Source organism: Macaca fascicularis, chromosome X (genome assembly GCF_037993035.2).
Source record: "Macaca fascicularis isolate 582-1 chromosome X, T2T-MFA8v1.1".
Classification (NCBI taxonomy): Eukaryota; Metazoa; Chordata; class Mammalia; order Primates; family Cercopithecidae; genus Macaca; species Macaca fascicularis.
Genome location: NC_088395.1, coordinates 157,558,739 through 157,584,308, shown reverse-complemented (window position 1 = coordinate 157,584,308; position 25,570 = coordinate 157,558,739). Strand labels below are relative to the sequence as shown.

The window sequence follows — 25,570 nt, the reverse complement described above, 5'->3', positions numbered from 1 at the left end:
CAAAAAAATCTCATTAAGCAGAGGTAATCATCAATACTATCTTGGCATGTTCCCTTTTATTTATATTTGTTTTACATGATTGAGACCATATCGTACATACAATTTTATCTTCTGATTTTAGAAGTTACCATTATAATAAAGTTCTTCGTGTTATTAAATAAAATTATACAACCTGATTTTAATGGCTGCATAATAACAAGTTATGTGGAGATTCAATAATTTATGTTAAAATAGCTCTACTATTGTACTTTTAAGTTGTTTCTGCATCTTCTCTCAAATGCAGATCAATCTATTTTGAAATGAACAAAGGGGCAAGGGTCCTTTTTGAGTTGTTCCACAGGAGATGAGAATGGAAATGAATGCTCAAAAGGCCCTAAATACATCAAATTATTGCTGAATCATAGGCAGTAGGTGCTGTTTGTCCAGCCATGTGGATGGAAGTAGGTAAATCTTGCATATTCGCTCCCTATGTTCTTTTTATAATTAAGGATGATGTTTTAACCATCTTTGTGCATAAAACTATTGCTTTAGAATAGTGTCAAAGAAATGGTATGCATAATACTATTTCCTTAGAGTCAAAAAATGGAATTATTAAGTCAGGAAAAATCTTATGTTCCTTAATACACATTGCCAAATTGTTAACTGAAAATGACTAAAAAAATTACTTTTCAAATTAAAAAGCAGGTGATTTCTCCCAGCTGTCATGCATTATTTGAAAATAATGACAATTACCTGTTTGTTTGCTATATTAAAAAACAATATGTTTGCTATATTAAAAAAGAAAATTGTCCGGGCGTGGTGGCTCACACCTGTAATCCCAGCACTTTGGGATGCCGAGGTGGGCGGATCACGAGGTCAAGAGATTGAGATCATACTGGCCAACATGGTGAAACCTCGTCTCTACTAAAAATACAAAAATTAGCTGGGCATGGTGGCACAAGCCTGTAGTCCCAGCTACTCAGGAGGCTGAGGCAGGAGAATCACTTGAACCTGGGAGGCGGAGGTTGCAGTGAGCTGAGATCACACCACTGCACTCCACCCTGGCAACAGAGCGAGACCCTGTCTCAAAAAACAAAACAAAACAACAACAATAAAACACAACTAAGTGCCTTCTATAGCCAATCATTTCCATTAGGCACTGGATTTACTTCATGGTACAAGCCTCTATGAGCTAACTATCTACAAAGTTTTTGTGGAAAAGATGCAGTCCAGCATAGTTTCTGATAGAAAAGAGAGTAGAATTGAAAAGAAATTGTTAAGAAAAACTTAGAGATATTTGTAATTTTATCTGAAAAGTTCTTATTTTTGACATGTAGTAGAACAGATCCTAGCTTGGGAGGGAGGAGTACAGATTAGTTACTAATTACTATGGAAACTCACTCTGGTCTCTAAATTTCTTTGGACTTCAAATTTCCAAATCTGTAAAATAAGACATTAGGTCAGATTTCTAAAATCCTACTTCACGTAAAAACACCATATTGGGTTATATTTTCATGTGGAATCATTCAGACATTATTATGGACAAAAAACACTGTTGTCTCATGCCTGCTAATAAACCAGAAATACAGTCTGGGAGACCTCAGATTAGATATAGGAGATACACTTTTACATATGATGAGCATGATATAGTAAGAAAATGATACTGACTCACCCAGAAATAACAGTGATATTACTATGCCCATCTTACAGTTTATTTTTACATTTTAAGGATTGAACTCTCCTTTTATCTGGATTCAAAGTAACCACCTAGTTGACCATACCTGTGTTAGGCACTATGATATTTATAGAATCTGAAGATAAAATAGTCCAACACAAACCCTTTAAAAATTATTTTTGCTGAATAAGTTGATTGATTACAGAAGTTATCCATATAGATAATTTAGAGTCTGACTATGAAGACTGGAGAAAACAAACATCATTTAGTAAATTCTACAACTTTTTATATTAACATTTCTGATCAAGTCACGCATTTCTTTGTTGTGAAATGAATTTAGGATCTACTCCTTAAAAAAGACAGAATGTTCCCTTTTCTCTGATATTTTAATACTATATTAAATTTGTCATAATCACTCTCTTGAAAAATATCACCTTCACTTGACTCCTAATATTTTCCTCAGAATCAATCATACACAGAAGTTCTAAAGTAATGTTGAATTCTTCATTTTAGCAATATGTAAGAATTACATTATCCTTCCTCTGAAGAAGCTTCTTTGCAGCTAGTAAAATAGTTGAAATAGAAGAAACAGAACAGAATTAAAATCTGACTTTGAGAGTGTCTGTAAATGAGCACGAAAATAAGATTAGAGACCAAAAAGACTTCAGACTTTTAAATTACATAGCCACATCAATTTTAACACATGTATTGATATATCCACAGGTGAATGTGGAGATTATTTTATTCTATAACTAGAGAGTGCAGAGCTCCGAATACAGTCTAATTGGTATATTCTGAAGTACTGGATTTATTATTTGGATGCTGGGTCTCTCTATGGCTCTGGCAATTTTGTATTTATCTCAATTTTAAACAAATCAATTTCCACTTCTAGGTATCATTTTTCTGATTGTGCCAGAGGATAGTAAAACGTGGCACTTTTCTACTTTAAAAATTACTTTTCACAACCACTAAATTCTTCAGTTTAAGTTATTGTCTGACCAAGTTTTAAATATAACTTAACTTTAAAATGGGCCAGATTTACTTACAGTGTACCTTTGGTTTTACATTTTAGTCCCAGACTATCGAATACCAAATAGCCAGTAACCTAACACATATAAAAGTGTTTCTATTAATAGAATTCTGAATGTCTCTGAGCACTGAGGTATCTTGGTAAGCATCTACTTTCAACTCCTTTTACAGAAGGGACTTCAGAAGCAAGGAGGGCGTGGGACATGCCCCAGGTGACACAGGGATTTTTGGCTAAAACTAAGCTACGTGTCTACTGACTCACAACCTAGTACTCTTCTCATTGCACTATACTGCCTTGCAGGGTTTTTTTAAACATTAGAAATCCCTATGATGGGATATTTTAAACTTTGGTCAAGCCAATCCATTATAATCACTTTATACAGGAAGCCAGATATTTTTATTACTATTAACCAAAGATTTTATAGAACTACGGGTCTGGAACAGAAATGTAAGAACAAAAGTTTGAAAGTTAAATGTCTAGTAATACCTCACAAGCACAGGCAACCAAAGCAAAAATGGACAGATGAGATCACATTGAGTTAAAAGGATTTTACACAGCAAGGGAAACAATCAACAAAGTGAAGATACAATCTGCAGAATGGGAGAAAATATTTGCAAACTACCCCTCTGAGGATGAGGGATTAATAAACAGAATAGATAAGGAGCTCAAACAACTCTATAGGAAAATAATCTCATAATCCAACAAAAAATGGGCAAAATATTTTAATAAACATTTCTCAAAAGAAGACACACAAATGGCAAACAGGCACATGAAAAGGTGTTCAACGTCATTGATCATCAGAGAAATGCAAATCAGAACTATAATGAGATATCTTCTCACCCCAGCTAAAATGGCTTATCCAGAAGACAGGCAACAACAAATGCTGGTGCAGATGTAGAGAAAAGAACACCCTCATACACTGTTGGTGGGAATGTAAGTTAGTACAATCACTATGGAGAACAGTTTGGAGGCTTCTCAGAATACTACAAATAGAGTAACTATATGATCCACCAATTCCACTGCAATTTCTTGGACAGTGGGCCAAGAATTATGAGATATTTAAGGAAAGTTGCTTACATGAAAAACAAGACCAAAAGCAAACATAGTAACCAACAGAAAAAGGAAAATTGAATGAAATAGAGACACAGCAGGGAACAAAATAAAACTTCAAAGAAATCTACAAATAATGTCATCAAAGACACAAGATAATATTCATGTATAAATTAGGACAAGGAAGGCATAAAAAGCAGCATTTAGAAATGAAGAATAATATCTTGGACATTCAAAATATGAAGGGAGATGGGGAGAGCCATGATGGCCAATAGATACAGCCAGGAAGAGTTTCTCTCACTGAGAGAGACCAGACATCATCAAGTAGACCAGCACACTCCAAACAGATCTTCAGAAAGAAGGCACTGAGAGTGAACAGAGGGAAGAGGCAGACCCCCAGCTGAAAGAGAAGGAAGCTGGGAACCCTGCACAGGGTCGCCAAGAAGCGGTATTTAGTTCCTGTCCCTGAGCAGCTCTTAGGGAAGGGGTGAGTGAAATGGGCATGGAGTAGCCCACTTTTGCCACAAACCCCTGATACTCTAGCTGTGGGAGACCCCACAACCACCATGGTCATCTGAACTGGCAGGGAGAACTTCCTGGATAATTGGCAGAGACACAACTCCAGCCTGCATGGAGCCCGGAGGGTTTGGTGCAGGAACGGCTGCAGTGGAACATGGCCATGGATGCCCACTTCTCAAGATTCTCCATACTCCTCTAGTTGGCTCTAGCCTTTGTTAGCTGCTGGACCTGGACAGAGCAAGGCTGTCTTAGCCGTGGGATGGGGCCAGTATGATCTGAGTGCCCCCCTGTCTGCTGACATCTACCAAGGTCCCTGCCTGGCCACACCCGTTTGCAGCGCAGCCTCAGCTTCCCAGCAGCCACTGCCATAGCTCTTTTGCTGGCAGACCCTGCCCAACTGTCAGAGAACTTTTGCAGATGGACCCCTACCACCTTGCACCTGCAGCCTTGCCTCACCACCATGCACTCACCTGCAGCCTCCCACACTGTCCCGCCTACACACGTACATGGGGTCCCCTGCCACTCTGCATGTGCTCACACACGGGGGCCTCTGCTGCCCTACTGGAGCACTTTTGCCAGCAGCCCCCATCACAGTGTTGTTGCCATGGACACAACACAAACACTCTGGCCTCTCCATCACAGCGGGTGCTTAACCTCAACGGGCCAGAGAACAAAGTTGCAAGCCTGGTCCCAGTCCCTCAGGGTTAAAGCATGTAGCCCAGGAGTGCTGAGCTGACCTTTGGCCTTGTGAAAGAAACCTCACAAGAAGCAGAGCCAGCCTCTTAAGTGGAAATTTGTCTCCAGTGCTCGGTCCTGACACAGTCCTTATCCTGCTTGTCTGATTAACTGTGGACCTGTCAATCTGACCCCAATCCCGCAAAACACACCTCCCTCCCTTCTCACACACCACCTCTTCCCTCCTTCCCTCCCCACCATCCTAGAACATGCGGGCACTCAAATCATTTTACAACAGGTTCATTTTATTTTCATCACTATGGGGGGTGCCCTGTGGTGTGTAAAATGTACCATAGACCCTTTTGGCTATTTCTCTGGGGTTAGACCTCTGGAGACCTCTCAGATAGATCTAGGCCTCTGAACTTGCCCTGAAATTACTGGCTGTCCAGGGAGATGCTGGAGATGGTGGAAGTCTCCTCGCTTTCTTGGTCCTGCTGTGGCTCCTTTTGATTGAGTTCCTTGTTCAGCTGGTCAGAGTGGCTGGATAGTGTTGGCCCTCTCCCTTCCTTAGGTTTTCTTGAAGCGGCGGTCTTTTGGGAGTGGCTTTTTTCCTGGAACTCCCTCAAAGAGTCTCTTTTCCCTTCCGGGTTGTCTTGGAATCTGGAAGGACAACAGGGAGCTCACAGAAGGGCACTGGTTTGGCGGAAGAGGATGGGGGAGGAGTGGGAACAGGGGCTTCATGAGAAGGGTGCAGGCTGAGGTGGGGGTTGTGCCAGGCGAGGACAGGGTAAGGTGTCTTGGGAGGGAGGAGTAAAGGGGAAGACAGGGAAGAGTCAAGGGGAAGACAAGGAGGAGCTTGGGTGCACCACTCACCTTCAGAGGGCTTCTGAACCTTGGTTGAGAGGGGGCCTTCCTCTTCCTCACCTCTTTCGTGTTGTGGGTGGTTGTCCCTCAACAACTGGGTTGGAGGCTTGTGCTTTGCTGGCCATCTTCACCACATCAGCCTCTCTCAACTGTCTTCTCCAGGGCACCTGGCCTCACTATATATAACCCTTCCAGGACAATGATGAGCCACACCCCTAAGCTTTCATTGGCCAGCAAGCCACTACCCAGCCAATGGTAGGCCTGTTGGGAGGGGCTTAGACATCACAAAATCCCATCAGGACATTGTCATAGGGTAGTGGAGAGTAGGAGGAGGGGCCAAGTATAGGGAAGAGGAGGGGACAAGGGGAAGAGTGGGGAGTCTTATAAAGAGGCCAGGCTGGTTGAAAAAAAGGGGCATTTCTTTAGCACCCCTAAAAACTTTACCAAACTGACCTGGCACCCTCCTCATCTTCTCGTGTCAGTTCTGGTGAGTCACATGGCAAGGATAGGGTGTGTCTTCGAAAGCCTTTCTCCACTGCCAACCCATTCAGTGGTACATCCTGTTTTCTTCCACCTTTGAGCTTTATCTAGTTGTTGCATGTCTTACCTACAATCTATTCACGGTAAAAATTTATGCTGATATATCATGGCCATATGTAAGTGTCTGTGGAGATGTCAATCATCCATTTCCCACCTACAAATGTTCTAAGCATTTTGAAAACCATTAACTTCTTGACTTACTACCAAGAAACTTCTTTATTCCATGTACCTTTTCTAGTGTCCATGTAACTCTCCTCAGTTTTCTGATCTCCAGTCTCAAACCACTGCCTTCAGACTATGAAGACTTCAGTGAAGGGCTGTACGTGATGGCTCACACCTATAATCCCAGTACTTTGGGAGGCTGAGGCAGGAGGATTGCTTGAGCCAAGGAGTTCAAGACCAGCCTTGACAACATAGCAATACCCCATCTCCACAAAAAGTAAATTAGTTGGGCATGGTAGTGCGTGCCTGTAGTGCGAGCTACTTGGGAGACTGAGGTGGGAGGATCCCTTGAACTCAGGAGGTCAAGGCTGCAGTGAGCCATGAACATGCCAGTGCACTCCAGCCTGGGTGATAGAGCAAGACCCTGTGAAAGAAAGAAGAGAGAAAGAGAGAAAGAACGAATGAGTGAAAAAAAGAAAGAAAAGAAAAGAGAAAGGAAAAGAAAGAAAAAAGAATGGGAAGGGGATGGGAGGGAAGGGGAGGGGAGGGACTTCCTTGAATAGACTTGCTCTTCTGGGTATCCTATTCTTGTTTCAACTCTGCTTAGCTCAACAAGTATAATACTCAGACTTGAGCTTTAACAGTGTTAGGGGGATGAGGCAGATTTATACATGCTCCAAGTTGTGCTGGGTGTTTGCATGCAGAAAATCACAACCTCAAACTGATGAATGCATACAGGAAGGAGCTTGGCTTAACCAGAGTCATGCACATCTTATGTGAAAAGCTCTTCTCAAAATGTGCCCTCATCCACCAGATAATTTTCTTATCTTATTTTACTGCTATCTCTTAACATCCTACTTTCCTTTCTTCTCCTGAGGCCTTCTGAAGAAATAGAGCTTACCTTAAGTGTAAACACTCATGGAATTATTTTTCATGAACAGTTATAACAAGCCCCAGCTTCTTGGAGGAGACACTATGTGATCAATTTCAGTTCATTCACCTCCCTAAGTACAGGACCTCTCATTCAGGTTTTTGTCCCTGGAAGAAAGGGATGATAGAGTTACCCACAGGCTGAAGTGACTGCATTAATATACAAAATCTAATGTAATTAAGGGAAGATTATATTAATATAATTAATGTAATATAGTAATATGTCAATATAAGGATAATGACATAATATATAATGAAAAAGGCATCTAGACATGTGTTTCCCAACCCCTAATCTAACAACAGAAGGCAGCCTATTCCTCCCTAGGATTAAATGGGAGCTCAATCAACAACACTGGGGAGGTTAGCAGCATCACCAGATGGGATTAATCTGAAGCTCCTTTGACAACTTGCAGCCAAGAGAAATGTTCTTCTTCACCATTGTGCATGAGACTCACCCTCTCCCTAGAGACTCTAGGAGTCCCAGAGCAAAAGCCAAGGGTGTCCCTGCCACAACAAGTGATCCAGCTCAGGAAATGGTCTCTGTCACTTCAGGCCAGAGAATCCTTTCCTCTACCAAAAACACCAGGTGATCCAGCAGAACTGACAAGGGCATACTAACACAATAAGCAACATCAGAAAAATAGTCCAATAAGTAATTACAGATTCTCATGAAACAAATGAAAAAGTAGAAAAGCTCAGCAAAGAAGTAGAAGTTATACAAAATGACCAAAGGAAAACTATAGAAATTAAAAATAAAATAACAGATAAAAACCTTGCTGGATAGGCTTAATAGAAGAGTGGACATAACAGAATATAGAATCAGTGAACTTGGGGACAGATCAATCGAATTTCCTCAGTCTAAACAGCAGAGAGAAAATAGGCTGAAAAAAAAATTAACAGAGCCTTAGGGACAACAACTAAAGACCCGATATTTGTATCACAAGAATTTCAGAAGAGAAAGAGTGGGGCTAAAAGCATACCCAAAGAAATAGTGGGTGAAAACTCAAAAGTGGCAGAAGACATAAACCTACAGATTCAAGAACCTATGGAAAACTCCAATAGGATAAAGCTAAAAAAGAACTATGCCAATACAGATAATAAAACTCAAAGAAATACATGTCAATACACAACATAAATTTACAGTTCTGGAAGAAATTGGGGGGAATAATTAGTGAAGTATATTGGTCAGTTCTCACGCTGCTATAAAAAATTACCTGAGTCTGGGTAATTTACGAAGAAAAGAAGTTTAAGTGACCCACAGTTCTGCAGGCTGTACAGGAAGCATGGCTAGGAGGCCTCAGGAAACTTACAGTCATGGTGGAAGGTGGAGGGGAAGTAAGCATGTCTTACCATCATTGGAGCAGGAGAGAGAAAGTGAAGGGGAAAGTGCTACACATTTTTAAAAAATGAGATCTTGTGAGAACTCGCTCACTATCACAAGACCAGCAAAAGGCAAATCCATCCCCATGATCCAATCACCTCCCACAAAGTTCCTCCCCTAACATTGGGAATTACAGTTCAAATTGAGATTTGGGTGGAGACACAGAGCCAAACCCTATCATTCTTCCCCTGGTCTCTCCCAAATCTCTTGTCCTTCTCACATTTCAAAACACAATCATGCATTCCCAACAGTGCCCCAAAGTCTTAACTCATTCCACCGTTAACCCAAAAGTCCAAGTCCAAAGTCTCTCTTGAGACAAGGCAAGTCCCTTCTGTCTATGAGCCTGTAAAATAAAAAACAAGTTAGTTACTTTCAAGATGCAATGGGGGTACAAGCATTGGGTAAATGCTCCTATTTCCAAAGGGAGAAATTGGTCAAAACAAAGGGAATACAGGTCCCATGCAAGTCGAAACCCCAGAAAGGCAGTCATTAAATCTTAAAACTCCAAAATAATCTGTTTTGACTCCATTTCTCACATCCAGGCCACTCTGATGCAAAGAATGGGCTCCCAAGGCCTTGGGCAGCTCCACCATTGCGGCTCTGCAGAGCTCAGCTCCCATGGCTGCTCTCACAAGCTGGTGTTCAGTGCCTAAGGCTTTTCCATGTGCATGGTGCAAGCTGTCAGTGGATCTACAGTTCTGGGGTTTGAAGGACAGTGGCTCTGTTCTCACAGTTCCCCTAAGCAGTGGCCCAGTGGGGATTCGGTGTGGAGGCTCCAATCCCACATTTTCCCCTCCACACTGCTCTAGTAGAGGTTCTCCATGAGGGCTCTGCCTCTGCAGGAGACTTCTGCTTAGACATCCAAGTGTTTCCATACATCCTCTGAAATGTAGATAGAGGCTCCCAACCCTCAGTTCTTGCCTTCTGTGCACCCACAGGCCCAACACCGCATGGAAGCTGACAACATGGGGAATTACAATTTAACATGAGATTTGGGTGGGGACACAGAGTCAAATCATATCAGATAGGTAGACATGAAATGAACCAAATGAAATCATGATGGCTATTACTTCCAGGAAAAACCCAAGGTGCTATAAGAAAGGAAAGGTAATAATTATATATTATGTGGCATAGCTGTGAGTAACATTTACATAGCCATAGTAATGTAAGTACAATGTAAATTCTAAGTACAAAGTCTTAGGGCTCGATACCAGTCTTCTAAGCATAGGGCTTCTGGGCTGTGCAGGTTCTTGGCATTTTGCATTATGATTTCTTGTCTTTTTTTCTTCATTCTTCTGTTTCCCGCACATTTCCAAGTGAGTCCCTTTGAAAAACTCTAATATTTCTTGGATGAACTGAAGGGAAAGCAGAGATGGCAGGAAGTTAGGGGAAAATAAGTCATGAGCGAAATAAATTATGACAGTGTAGGTATCTGATGATGAAAAAATGTCCCAGTATACAGTGCAAAGACGCTTGAAAATTTCCCTGAAGTTTTCCATTGTAACCACTGAGATTGGGAAAGTTACCACTTTTTCCCATGCCATGTACACAACTAACATTCTCTTGGGTTGTTTATGTTTTTCCCCCTCTAAAACTTCAATTCTTACTGGAAGAAGCTTGGGTAGGAGTCAAGTTCTTGGTTCAAATTTTGATTCTGCTACTAATTTTCTCTATGACCTTGAACAAGTCAATCTCTCTCTGGAACCCAGTTTCCCCATCTGCAAAATGAGAATAAAAATGTCTGTCCTGCTTTCTTCACAAGAGCACTCGATCATTCATTCATGGCTAGTCTCCATGGTAGCCTCTAAAATAGTTGCCAAGTATCTGAGAGTAAACAAGGTACAATTTCTGCCTTTGGAACGTTCAGTGTAGAGGCTGGGTGCAGTGGCTCATGCCTGTAATTCCAGCATTTTGGGAGGCCAAGGTGGGCAAATCATTTGAGGTCAGGAGTTTTGAGACCAGCCTGGCTAACATGGTGAAACCTCGTCTCTACTAAAAATACAAAAATTAGTCGGGCATGGTGGCATGCTACTCAGGAGGCTGATGCAGGAGAATCACTTGAACCCGGGAGGCAGAGGTTGCAGTGAGTCAAGATCATGCCACTGCACTCCAGCCTGGGCAACAGAGCAAGACCCCGTCTCAAAAAAAAAAAGTTCAGTGTAGAGATATATAACATGACAATGACAATAATGTAGCATATACATGTCCAGGAGCTAGGTAAGTCCAGAAAAAGGCACCTCACCCCACTTGGGAGGAGTAGTTCAGGCCAGGGTGTTAAGGATCCAGTAAAGATCTGAACTATAAGCTTCTAGAAGGCAGGTACTGTGTCTTTTTAATCAAATTCATGACTGTTTGCATTCTAGATGCTCATTAAACAGGCATTAAAATACCATAAATCATCAGAGATACAAAAATGTATATCCAAGAAGAAATTGGACATGAATTGACATCTAGTTCTATTCCAAGAAGACAGAAAAAAACATTGCTTATGCTTCATGGCCTCCCTCAAAAGGAGTAGCATGTTGTCCTTGTCCATTTGTCTTGCTATAAAGGAATACCCTGGGCTGAGTAATTTATAAAGAAAAGAGGTTTATTTGGCTCACAGTTCTGCAGGCTGTACAAGAAGCATGGTGCCAACATCTGTGTCTGGTGAGGGCCTCAGAATTCTTCCACTCATGATGGGAGGAGAAAGGGAGCCAGTGTGTGCAGACCACATGGTGAGAGAGGAAGCAAGAAGAGAAAAAGGGCATGGTGGCTCATGCCTGTAATCCTAGCACTTTGGGAGGCTGAGGCAGGTGAACCATTTGAGTTCAAGTGTTCGAGACCAGCCTGTCCAACATGGTGAAATCCCATATCTACAAAATACAAAAATTAGCCAGGCATGGTGGTGGGTGCCTATAATCCCACCTACTTGGGAGGCTGAGGCAGGAGAATGGCTTGAACCTGGGAGGCAGAGGTTGCAGTCAGCCAAGATCATGCCACTGCACTCTAGCCTGGGTGACAGAGCAAGACTCTGTCTCAAAAAAAAAAAAAAAAAAGAAAAGAAAAGAAAAAGAAAAAGAAAAAGGAGGAAGTGCCAGGCTCTTTTTAACATCCAGTTCTTGCTGGAACTAGTAGAGTAAGAACTCACTCAATACCTGGAGGACAGTACTAAGACACTGATAGGGGATCCACCTTCCATGACACAAACACCTCCCATTAGGCTCCACCTCCATCATAGGGGATCAAATTTCAACATGAGACTTGGAGGGTCAAATAGCCAAATTATAGCACATGTTAACACTCTTCCTTGAAACTGTGTTTTGTCAGTATCTCTGCTAATGTTTCACGGTGGGTATTGCTACAATATGGGGCTCCTTCTACCACAAGAGCTTGACCAATTGAACAAAAATCTGGCCTACTCTAAGAAAATATGTTCGGGCACATTCTGCAGTTTTGATTTTGAGTGTGAGACCATTAATGTTTTGTAACCCAAACAAGGCTTCAGCTAAGAGAATGGTACAAATTAAACAGTGGCAGAGCCCAGAGCATCCCAGCCCCACACCTACCTGGCTGTCCCATCCCATCCTGCCAGTCACTCCTGCCAGCCATGAGCTCCACACAATTCAACAAGGGTCCCTTGTATAGCTCTTGGCCAAGGTCAAGAATGAGCTTCTGTCGAAATACATCCCTCAGAAGGAGGCTGAGCTCCCCAGCTGGATCGAGGGACTCATGGGCTTCTCTATTGGCCCTAACTTCCAGAAGGATCTGAAGGACGGGATTATTTCATGCACACTCATGAACAAGCTCCAACAGGCTCAGTCTCCAAAATCAACCACTCTATGCAGAACTGGCACCAGCTGGAAAACCTCTCCAACTTCCTCAAGACCATAGTTAGCTATGGCATGAACCCTGTGGACCTGTTTAAGGCCAATGACCTATTTGAGAGTGTGAACATGACACATGTGCAGGTGTCTCTTCTAGGCCTGGTGGGGAAGACCAAGACAAAGGGGCTACAGAATGGTGTGGACATTAGCATCAAACACTCAGAGAAGCAGGAGCAGAACTTGTACGATACCACCATGAAGGCTGACCAGTACATCACTGGGCTCCAAACAGGCACAAATAAATGTGCCAGCCAGTCCAGCATGACAGCTTACAGCATGAAGGGGCATCTCTTTGACCCCAAGAACCATATCTGCCCCCCATGGATCAACTGACCATTAGTCTCCAGATGGGTACAAACAAGTATGCCAGCCAGGTGGGCATGACAGCTTCTGGGACCTGGAGGCACATCTATGACAACAAGCTGGGAACCGATAATTGAGACAACTCCATGTCCCTGCAGATGGGCTACACACAGGGTGCCAACCAGAGCAGCCAGGTCTTTGGCCTGGGTCAACAGATATATGATCCCAAGTACACCTGTGAGGCCCAGTGGCTACTTCCCAGGCCCAAGGGAGGCCCCCAAGTATCCCCCACCTAGCAGAAGGAGGTGAGCTACTAAGGCTCCCAACCACACTATCTCCCCACATCATTGCTCTATCTGGGTTTTTAGGATTTTCTGTGTTTTCATGTGTTTTTTTAACCTGTTCAGTGCTGCTAACTGAGGGTCTGTGGGCAGCTGCATGGGATTAGGCAGCAAGTGTTTTTCCCTCCTGCCTTGGCTCCTTTATAGGACTAAGCCACCAGGGTGGGGAAAGGGGTCAAGACCATATCCAGATGCTTGTGGGGTCGCAGTCCCTGGCAGGGACATCCAGGCTGTGGGCCAAGCTGTGTGGGGGAGAAGACACCTGGGTAGGGAGGGAAACAGGCCCTAAAATGTTTCTGGTTTCCTCTCCCCTTCCCTTTTGTTAGCTGATCAATTTGTGGGTTTCTGTACCCACAGAAGTTTCAGGAAGTTTCATGAAAGAAATTTTTTTTTCCAGGAAATGGGGGAGAAATGGGTCCTCTGTGAGAGGGCCAGGCCATAGTCCTAAAATATTTTAGGCTCGTGAGTGACTGGATTTCCAACCAACAATCGTGACCCTGTCCAGGGGCCTGGTAGGGAAACTGAAGCCCATACAATACAATGGAGTTCTGAGTTGTTGGGGCTAAGCCCCCTCCCCATGCTCAATCCCTTACTGTGGCCCTCGATAGGTTTTAAGGAGCCCCCAGCTCTCCTTTTCCCCTTCCAAGCCTGACCAGCTGTACTGCTCATCTTCCCCTACCACATGCTCCTCCAAGTACTGCACAGGGACCTTCACTTGGGGAACCTACACCATGAAATAATGTGAAACACTGACTATGGACCAAATACAATAAAGACTTCTGCTGTCAGGAAGACAAAAATAAAACAGTGGCTACTCCTTCTATTCTACTATCCTTGCTTCTTGCCTTTTTTGTCTCTGAAGATTAGTATTTTTAACAAGAGGGATTATAATGGAAACCTATGCATGCAGCGATGAAATAGTTGCCAAGTAGAGGAGGCTAGGCATGGTGGCTCATGCCTGTAATGCCAACACTTTGGAAGGCTGAGGTGGAAGGATTGCTTGAGCTCCAGAGTTAGAGATCAGCCTGGGCAACATAGTGAGACCACATATCAACAAAAAATAAATAAAAATAATAGCCAGGCAGGGTAGTACATGCCTGTTGTCTCAGCTACTCAGGAGGCTGTGACAGGAGGATCATTTGAGTCCAGGAATTCAAAGCTGATGTGAGCTGTGATTATGCCATTGCACTCCAGCCTGGGTGACAGAACAACACTATCTCTAAAAGAAAAAGAAAGAGATAGTTGCCAGATAGAAAGAAAGGAAGGCACTTCAAGGCAACCTCACATTATACTGTCTCTGCTTCATTTTCAAACTGAGAGCCTTATAGAAAGCCCATTCCTGAAAGATATTTGGAAACAAATAGCCTTGATTTCCTTTGAATACATTTGTAAATGGTTCTCTCTTGATACTAGGTGCAGGTATCTTATAGAGGGGTGTCAAGATACACTCAATTTACCTCTTTAATGTTCCTCTTCCACCTTGATAGAAGTCATCAACCCACTCTTCGAACCCCTCAGGGAAGAAATGCCACCAGTTGGCAGGTAGGGAAGCAGCGTCACCCCTAACTTAGAGAAGTATCTTCTCTAGCAAAAGCAGGGTGATCTGTACTTCTTTAGCATTTTTCTCTGGAAAGAGCAAGATGTGTTAAAAGCAATAGTTCTTATAGCCACCTGGTGGGAAATACTACCATTTTCATTTCAGTAAAGGTAAACTTTTCAAGACCTTCTCTTACATTAACTGAGAGTTCATATAGCTCAACTTGCTCATTTGGGAAACTGAGGACCAAGGCATAGAATGGTTTTACCTAAATAACCCAGTGAGTAAGTAGCTGATCTGAAACTGGATCTTGGTACTTTTGCCTCCCAGGTCATGGCTCTATGTTAATTGTGCCCTTTGACCTTATCATGCTTAATCTTCAAGTTCATCCTTCTTGACTGCAAAACACTGGAATTTCAGTTTCAATATGGTCAAAGAACATAAGAGACAATTTATAGAAAAATATATTTAAATGGCTCATAAACATATAACAATGCTCAACACTATTTGTAATCAAAAATGCAAATAAAAATAAGTGTTACCATTTTTCATGATTATCAGTAGCCAATATTTTAAAAAATTTACGTGTTGACAAAAACATGTTGAGATAAACACTCTCATGCTATGTCAATAGGAATATAAGTTTGTGCAAACTTTCCAGAAAGTAAATTGGCAGTATGTATCATTAGCCATAAAAACATTCATATTCACTGACACAGTAATTCCACACATTGGACTCTAATCTAGAAAAATAATCAGACATTGTCATACATTTATATTTATTGATCGTGTCAATTTTAACATTGTTTATGATAATGAAAAGCAAACCAATATTGTGGGAATGATGATAGAAATTATGGTACAGTGATAGAATGAAATACTTTGTAGCCATTAAAAGCTATGTTTATGATGAATATTTAATACTGTGGAAAAGTTCTCAAGATTGAAAAGAGCACAATAAAAAATTGCGTAAAAGCTGGATCCCACATTTGGCCTCAGTTGCCTCATTTGTCCAGTGAGGAGTTCAAATGGATGGCCTTTAAGGGCCCTTGTGCACTCATTGCCTCCTTATTTGCTTGCCTTATTTATCTCTTTTCTCTCCTGCCGCCATCAATATCTTCAAAAACATTCCCAGTGTCTTGGGGAGAGCCAAGGCATAAGAGCAAGTGGGAGGCATCCAGAAGACTTAGCCATGGAGACCAATACTCAGGCCCTAGGCTTGATATAGTATCAGGGCTCAAGGCTCAGGGAAAAGGATAAACTAGCCAAGGAGTGGTCCTCCCAAGAGCTGGAGGCTGGAGAGGGCCAGGTCCAAAGACCAAAGCCAGGACTTCCCTCTGTGGGTTAAGGGAGTGAGGAGAGGATTTGGAATTTTGTGGGTTCACAGGGAATAAAACTGAAGGCCACCATTGGGGCTAGGCTTGCAACTAAACCTCAAGAGGAGCGTCAGCTCAAGTACTTCCTTCATGGGGTAGACTGGTGCTGTGTGGAAAGGAAAAGGAGAGATCAGTGGCCCAGGCCTTGGGCAGAAGCTGAGAGCCAGATAGGGCTTAGAGGGAATAATCCCAGGGGGCATCTATGTTTGAATTCCTACATGGATTCAACAAAAGGAAAAAGAGTCTGCAAGTTAGGTTTTGGGGCTTTAGGCAAGGTACGGGAGATTGGGGGATGTTCTTAAATACACAAACTACTTCTTCTTCTTCTTCTTCTTCTTATTATTATTATTATTATTATTTGAAACAGAGTCTTGCCCTGTCGCCCAGGCTGGAGTGCAGGGGTGCGATCTTGGCTCACTGCAACTCACTGAACCTCTTGGGTTCAAGCTATTCCCCAGCCTCAGCCTCCTGAGAAACTGGGATTGTAGGTATGTGCCACCACGCCCAGCTAATTTTTTGTATTTTTAGTAGGGAGGGGGTTTGACTGTCTTGGCCAGGCTGGTCTTGAACTCCTGACCTCAAGTGATCCATCAGCCTCGACCTCCCAAAGTGCTGGGATTATAGGTGTGAGCCACCGTGCCTGGCCAGACTTATTGTTATTCAATATGCTTATTTTTTGAACCATCCATGAAAACCCATGCCAAGAGAGATGTGTTCTACTCTTGAAATGTGGAAATCACTGCTGACACATGAAGTTACCAATGATACATGTATGCATAGAAGCTTTTTTCATAAGAGCCAAAGACTACAAATGATCCAATGTAGTTTAATAGGTAGATAGTTAAACTGTGGAACATGCATACCATGGAATATTACTTAGCAATAAAAAAGAAGGAATTATTGATGGATGCAACAAACTTGGTGAATCTCCAAAAAATTCTGAGTGAAAACAATGCCAATTACAAAATTTTTCATGTTGTATGATTCCATTTGTATAACATTCGTGAAATGGCAAAGCTATAGAAATGGTGATTGTCAGGGGTTCAGGATGGGGTGGGGGGTGGCATAAGAAGTGGAAGGCAACAATAGGAATTATTGTGGTGATGCAGCTGTTCTGTATCTTTACCTTTTCAATGTCAATGTCCTGGTTGTGATATATACCATAGTTCCGCAAGATGTTTCTATTGAGAAAAATTGAGTAAAGGGTACAAGGAAGCTTTCTGTATTATTTCTTACAGCTGCACGTGAATCTACAATTATCTCAAAATAAAAAGTTTAGTTTAAAAAGTTATACTGCTTAGTTCCAGTTATATTTAAGTTCAAAAATAGACAAAACTTATTTGTGATGTTAGGAGTCATGGCAGTGGTCATCTTTGAGGAAGAAACTGGGTCAGTGGTAGGAAACAAAACTAAATGGTGTTTTGGCTGGTCCAAGTGTTACAGAAAAGGGGTCCTGATCCAGACCCCAAGAGAGTGTTCTTGGGTCTTGCACAAGAATTTAGGGAGTCCGTAGTGCAAAGCGAAAGCAAGTTTATTAAGAAAGTAAAGAAATAAAAGAATGGCTATTCCATAGACAGAGCAGCCCTGAGGGCTGCTGGTTGCCCATTTTTATGGTTATTTCTTGATGATATGCTAAACAAGGGGTAGATTATTCATACCTCCCATTTTCATACCGTATAGGGTAACTTCCTGATGTTGCCCTGTATTTGTAAACTATCATGACGCTGGTGGGACTGTAGCAGTGAGGACGACTAGAGGTCACTGTTGTCACCATTTTGGTTTTGGTGGGTTTTGGCTGGCTCCTTTACTGCAACCTGTTTTATCAGCAAGGTCTTTATGATCTGTATTTTGTGCTGACCACCTATCTCATCCTGTGACTTAGAATGGCTTAACCATCTGTGAATGCAGCCTAGTAGGTTTCAGCCTCATTTTACCCAGCTTCTATTTAAGATAGAATTGCTCTGATTCACACGCCTCTGACACAAGTGCAGTGGTGTTTACAACTAATTGGTCATAAGTACTTACAGACTTCTTTGCTCCTTCTTCACTCCAACTGTTTCACGTGACTAGCCTAAAAAAATTAAAAATTAAAAGTTAAAATAAATGGTGCTCCTGGGGTGATAGTTAAGCTTCTATTTTTCATCATAAGTGCAGGGTATACATGATCACTTTCTGATACTTTTTTTGAGTTGTATCTTATGACTTGTGCACTCTTCCTCTAACTGTGTTACAGTTGAATACATTTAAGTATCATATATTATACAGAAGCAAGAAATATCCAAATCGATAAATCATATACTGTGAAAGGAAAATAAAAACATGGGACCCCAACTGACTATGCCAAAAGAAAAAAAATTAAGCTGAAAGCTGAGTCATGCAAGAAGCTGCCTTTCCTTTTCTTCCTCAGCAGATAGCTACAGATAAAAGTTTAACTATCCCCACAGGTAGTTACTGCAGGTTCATCTTGACTTAAGTAAGTGCCGATTTACTGAGTGAGTGATGCATACATAATTGACTATTTTTCTACTTGCTTCTTTTACTCTTGAAACATGTGCATTCAGCAATGTGATAACATCATCCCTCTTTCCCCTCCAGTCTGCTTTTCCCCTTTAAATAGTGAAACCCTCAAAATTATCTTTAGAGAAAGGCACAGACCTGTCTCTTGGGTGTGTCTTTAACCTTGGCAGCATAAACTTCTAAGCTGATAGAGACTTGTCTGAGATACCTTCTCGTTTACAAATTGGTGACTAATGGATGGGATTGTCAGTGGGGGTAGCCCTGGCCTTTGATAAATCTATGAGTGCTTGGTACCAACTTGGGCTAGCTTTATTGCTCAAACTGTTAGTAGCGGCAAATCTGATGGGTCTGCAGCAAATTTGATTCTTGCCTCCTCAGAGGAAAGAATTTGGCCGAGGGGCATAAGGCAGAGTGAGAGATTGAGACAAGTACTGGGGCAGGAGTGAATGTTTATTAAAAAGTTTTAGAGCAGGAGTGAAAGGAAGTATACTTGGAAGAGGGCCAAGCAGGTGACTTAAGAGATCCAAGTGCCCCATCCCATCCTTGAGTTCAGGTTTTTATACATTCGTATGGTTGTAAGATTTCATTTCTTCTCCCTTTATTATTTTTTTGTGTGTGTGGAGGGGGTGGGGCAGGCTGTCCGCATGGGCAGTGACCTGCCAGCACTTGGAAGGGGTCGTGTGCACAGTGTGTTTACTGAAGTTATGCACATGCTCACTTGAGGCATTTTTCCATTACCAGTTGAGTGTTCCTAGAGGAAGGTCATCTACCAGTTAAACCCTGCAATTTTGCCTTTTATTGCACTTGCTTGAGCCTGCTCACCAACTCCTGAGATCTTATTGGGAAGCTACTGATCACCAGTTGCAGGTGTTCCTATCCATTGGGAGACTGCCTTTCCCTGGTCCCAGCTGTGACCAAATATTATTTTAGAGCGACAGTTTAACAATTGCCTGACCTTCATCTGGTGGTTGTCTAACATTCCTGGGGTGGGGGATGGGGGCTCTCCTGCCCTGCTTATGTCTGCTTAGCTACCTACTCTAACAAAACCAACAGGATACTTTGCTGGGGACCAGGAGCTCCCCTTCCAGAGAATCTTTCATCTCCCAAAATTTGGTCGAGATATAAAGTTTATTTTGCTATACAACTCCTTTTCTACAGATTTATTTGCTTCCAACAAGGAAAGCAAGTTTTCCTGCTTCCATGACAATGGAAGGCAGGTAACTTCCTTCTACAATTTCAGCTTGCTTCCAATGGGGAAGTCCAGTTTAAGATTTTTTTCTCCTTCTGGGATGGTAGAGAGCAATCTTCAACTGGACCCCATTTCTAGGTAAGTAGTTGAGTTCGGATTTTGGCTTGGAAATTCTCCTTAATGACTAAAAGTTAAGATAACAGCCAGCTGGTCTTAATTTCTCCTTACAGTTAGAGTGCTCAGTAATTATGTAAACTGTGTGACCGTTTGTTTGCTTTGTTTAACTATTTTTTGCTAATTTGTTTGTTTTCTGTTTTGTTGTTATTTCAGTCTTTTTTCCATTGGGTTTGACCAACTCTACCCGACTTGGTCAAATCCAAAGGAAAATTGCAAATCATGGGGAACAAGCCCTCTGAATTGACTGAATTCCTGCAGCTGAAAAGAAAAAGAAGATTTTTACTATCTAACATGCTTTATTTGCATAACAAGGTCATCTTTGGTAGCCAAGCCATACTGAAAGAGCAATGGCTGTAGTTCACTAGCTAAGATTCTGCCCTTTTTTCACCATGACAGCCTGGGTTGGCCTCCTAAATCAAGTCCTTTCTGGTTTGATATTTCTGTTACTTTTGAAATATCACCAGTTTGTCCCAGTTAAAATATGGTAATGAGATTTAAAAGGATTTTTTAAAGCATGTAGTGGTTAAGAGTCAGTTTAGTTAAAAGCTAATATCCAAGATATATATGTGTATAAAAGGCCTTTTATGCCTTATTTTTATCCTAGGATCTTGTTTTATAAAAAGTTTTTGTCAGGCCTCTGAGCCCAAGCCAAGCCATCTCATCCCCTGTGACTTGCATGTATATGCCCAGATGGCCTGAAGTAACTGAAGAATCACAAAAGAAGTGCAGATGCCCTGCCCCACCTTAACTGATGACATTCCACCACAAAAAGAAGTGAAAATGGCCGGTCCTTGCCTTAAGCGATGACATTACCTTGTGAAATTCCTTTTCCTGGCTCATCCTGACTCAAAAAGCTCCACCACTGAGCACCTTGTGACCCCCACTCCTGCCCGCCAGAGAACAATCCCCCTTTGACTGTAATTTTCCTTTACCTACCCAAATCCTATAAAATGGCCCCACCCTTATCTCCCTTCGCTGACTTTCTTTTCGGACTCAGTCTACCTGCACCCAGGTGATTAAAAAGCTTTATTGCTCACACAAAGCCTGTTTGGTGGTCTCTTCACACGGACGCGCATGGCAGTTTTTCTTTTCTTTTCAGTGGACTGAATTATGTTTTTTCCATTTACTTCTGCCTCTCTCTCCTTACTCTTGCCGCCCTCTGCTGCATTAAGGATCTAAAATAATTTCTAACAGCCTGCGATTCCCTAAAAAAACCCAGAAGGTGCCAAACTCCTTTTTGGGGAGAAACATCTGTTTTCCCTATGGAACCTCAAGAATGTAAACAGACCAGTTTCTCTCATATCTTAAACTGCTTGCTTTTGTATTGTGTTACGTAATTTTTTTGAGTAAAGTAGTTATTACAACAGGGGCTACTCTTGGAAGTTTAAGATAAGAAAGGGTGTGGTTTAGACACTTAGAGAAACGTCTTTATAACAAAGTGCATTGTAAAAGCATTATGTGACCCAGTCCCATGATATTTTCGGAGACCCAGGAGTTCAGAGATCCAGTTAAAAGACAGAAACTAAAATTAAAAACTACCTGTCTAAATAAACTTGGTCTCCTTATACAATGCTATGGTAGATTTCTATAATTTTATGTTTGACTTGGCATCCATTTTTAATCTCCCTCCAGCACACCAGACTATGTGTGTGTGTGGCTGGAGAGGAGACTTGAGATGTAAATTTCACTATCTGATTTTCACCTAAGAGTTGTTCCTTTAGTACGCAAATTTAGAGTTATCTAGCTGACAATTACCTAGGGTAATGAAACAGGTTATCAACAAATTGGAAGTCTAAAATAGAAGAAAAAATAAGAGGTCTTATGAATCTATAAAATCTACGTCTATCTGCATGTCTAATACATCTATTTCATGTATATAATGTATCAGTACCAAAAAAGTATAAAAGAGCTTTAAAGAAAAAAACTGAAACAAATAATTTATCAGGAAAATAGAAACTTTAAGTCCAAATGCTTTTTAAAGTTCATGTGACTTAAATAAGTCCTTAATAAGTAAGATGGTTTTAACATTATTGGTAAAATAAAATTAGAAATGTCCTCAGAATTGTCAATGTACATTATTATTTAGATTTATTGGTCAAGCAGTCTAATATTTAATCTCTGCTAGATAGTATAAGGTGTCAAAACTTGGCATGAGGGTTATACAGCTTGCAGCCCAAAAGAGAATTATCTTTGTTTGTGTAATTTTTTATTAAGGCGTTTAATATTATTTAGTTTAATGAAAATAGCTGAATCCAGAGTTATTGGCAAAAGAACCCATTTATTTAACCTTAAGGTTCTTACTTAGGTAAATGCCTGAAATTCACAAGCTATAAAAATGGTTAACAGGGAAATAACCTTAAATGATGACTGTCACAGTTCTCATAAGTAATCTAGGTAAACTATTTTTAAAAAGATAATTAGATAAATGTAATGGAACACATGCTTTAGATAAATTTGTCATATAATTAAGAATCTAAAGTTATATTACACTAAAGAAGATATATTCATTAAATGTCTGAGTCATTTCCAATTTTTTTTTAATTATAGGAAAATATTTTTCTTAAAAGTGTTCTTATTTAAAGAAAAATAATTTTTGTCTAAATTCAAAAGTTATTTGTGAAACAGGGTAAAAGGAACCAGTAAATAGGAGAGATATAAAGAAAGTTACAGATCTAAAGCAGTATTTTTGGTAAGAAAGATTAAAAGGAAAATAATTTCATATGAAAAAGAATCTTATATCAGAAATTTTTGTCCTAAAATAAAATGACTGGTTATTTAAGGAAGAGGGATATCTAGGATAAAACAGGAAGTCCAAGCATGTCACAAGTGTTTTGTGTAAGTCATAATAAGATTTGTAAAAAGAATTCATGAGGAAAAAAATCTTTGTCATCAATTTGCCTATAATTAAAAGGAAATTCTTCATAATAGTCTTTCTAGAGATTGGGCTTTGATATGAAAAAAACACTAATACACTAAAGAATTGGTTAGAACAACAACATTTTATGGTACCAAATTAATAATAATACAAGAGATTTTAATTTTTTTAACTCAAAAATTGAACCTTTATTGCATCTCACTAGTTTCAGCTTTCTTTCCCCTTTGAGAAAGTCTGAGATAACAACTCTCTCTGTAAACTTTTTAGTCAGCTCCTGTAACTTCTTTGCTCAGGTTCTAACTATTGTTTTGGCCCGATGCTAACAGTGTTTCATCTTAAAGGTCTAAAGGAGATGCTTTCTTCCAATATAGCATTCTGTACTCTTGGCTTTAAATTGTCCTATGAAACCAAAATTTTCACTTATGACCCAGGACACCCTCATCCTATGTCTAATGATAAAAAGAAAAAACAGCCACATTAAATTTAAAGGAGTTTAACTGAGCAATGAACAATTCATGAATCAGGCAGCCTTCCAAGACAGAATAGGCTCAGAGACTCCAGTGCAGCCACATGGTGGAAGAAGACTTATGGACAAAAAAGGAAAGTGACCCACAGAAAATGGAAGTGAGGCACAGAAACAACTGGATTGGCCACAGCTCGACATTTGCCTTATTTGAAAATAGTTTGAACAGTTGGCTAAATTTGACTGGCCAAAACTCAGTGATTGGCACAAGCATAGGCTATGGTCTGTTTACACCTTCATTTGTTATAGTTTGCAACGTACAGAGAAAACTTTAGGCTGAGCTTAAAATATGTAAGGAGGCAGCTTTAGGCTAAACTTGATTTAACATTTTTCCTCTTTTGGTCATCTTCTCAATTTTGAGATTGACCAAAACTTTAGTCATTGATATCACTATCACCATCATAAATGTACTTATTTGGTCTTAAAACACACTCGTAAACAGTAGAACAGTGGGATTTGCAAGGTGGGAACAAGGACTTCGGGTATTTTTTTTTTCAGGCTTAGAATGGCAAGTACCTCCATATGCTAGAATGTCCTGTTTACAGGAGAAAAAAAAAAACAAAACCTGATCTGTTCTAGGATCTGTGTTTCTCTTTAGAGTCTTACTTTACATGACATTTAGCATGAGAGACTCCATTTTAGACTGGTCTGGTCTGTTGGGAGCTAGTGCATGAGCTCAGTCCAAAACAATGGTCTCCCTTAATTTTGTTTAAAAATTCCCTCTTCTTGGTCATGTTCTCACTTAGATGAGAGTGTGACCAAAACTTAAGGCCTTAGTACCACTCTCAGTTACCAGTTGCCATCATTTTGGATTTCCAGTCTCAGCATGTCATTTATAGGTTACAGTGCCCTCGTGGTCACACATTTCTTTCAGCTCTTGTCATTCCAGCTGAAGAAAGATCATTTGACATTCTAGAGATGGCTGCATGCAAACATCTAAAACTTTTGAGAGAATGCATTGCACCAGTGAGACTGCTATTATGACTGTCAGGAGGATAATACCAAGAGTTTAGGGTGTGCTCTTTACCCAGGGTCTCCATAAACCAAACCACCTAAAATTAAATAGATCCGAGAATGAACTAAGGAGTCAACTCACTTAACTAAGCAGTCTTTTCGTTAATCCCCTGCAACTGAATCTCTATAATACCAATGTTTTCTCTGTAGGCCATAAGTGCCAGCAGCTGTACAGATACTTCTGTTTAGCCAGTAAGTAATCTAGAGCAATTCTATTATCTAGCATAACTTTCACAAGAGAATGTAAAGTCTGCTGTGTAACCATGGTCTTTACCATAGAATCTGCTATAGAGCCTATCATGAGGGATACATTTTTAATCATTGCCTCTTTTACTCCAAACCATGGTATAAAGGACCTAACAAATGATGCCCTTCTAGAGTATTGAAGGTTTCCTGGCAATGCTCTCTTCAACCCATGATGTGGGTTAAGACGAGTGAACCAATGTTCTGTTTCTGACTGATTATGAGGCAACATATGTACCATTAAAATTTCTTACCCACATTGGGCCTTCATCTTCCATCTATTAAGGTCTAAATTTATCCATGTATAAGACTGGCTGCAAAATCCTTCACAAATAAAAGTATAGTCCATAAATGCACACGACAGACCCCTTTTCACTTCTATTGTTCATAGAGACTTATTAAGCAAGGGAAAAAGTATTCAAAGGTAAGAGTCTCATAATAGTAGAGAAGTTGTTATCTGGGATCTTGGGAAAAGGAGTTCACATCAAGGATGCCATCTTCTGGGGAGAAACCACCTTGGTTAGTTTTACCTTAAGGGTTCCAATGGATGTGAAGTTCCAAGAGTGTGGAGGGAACCTTCTCAGTTGTGAGAGTATGAATCCAAAGTTCAAGGTACCAAAGTTTTGCTGTAGTGTGGATGGCAAGGGCAGTCTTTCTCTGATGTTCTCAGAAGATCCAGTCTTCTGGTTCTAGACTGTGAAAGGGTTGATGGTCCTCCATCAGTGAACCATAAAAAGCTTTCTTTACCTGGTGAAAATACACTGTGGCATAATAATCTACTGTTATAACATCAGACCTCTTGTA

General features: G+C 40.9%; 1 long non-coding RNA gene and 1 pseudogene across 1 annotated transcript in view; both read left to right on the top strand.

Moving 5' to 3' along the window:
• LOC135969329 (uncharacterized) overlaps positions 1–25,570 on the top strand; it is a 70,759-nt gene that overhangs the window by 30,191 nt on the left and 14,998 nt on the right. The window lies entirely within an intron of this gene.
• Positions 12,395–13,270, top strand: LOC102144176 (calponin-2 pseudogene; annotated as a pseudogene).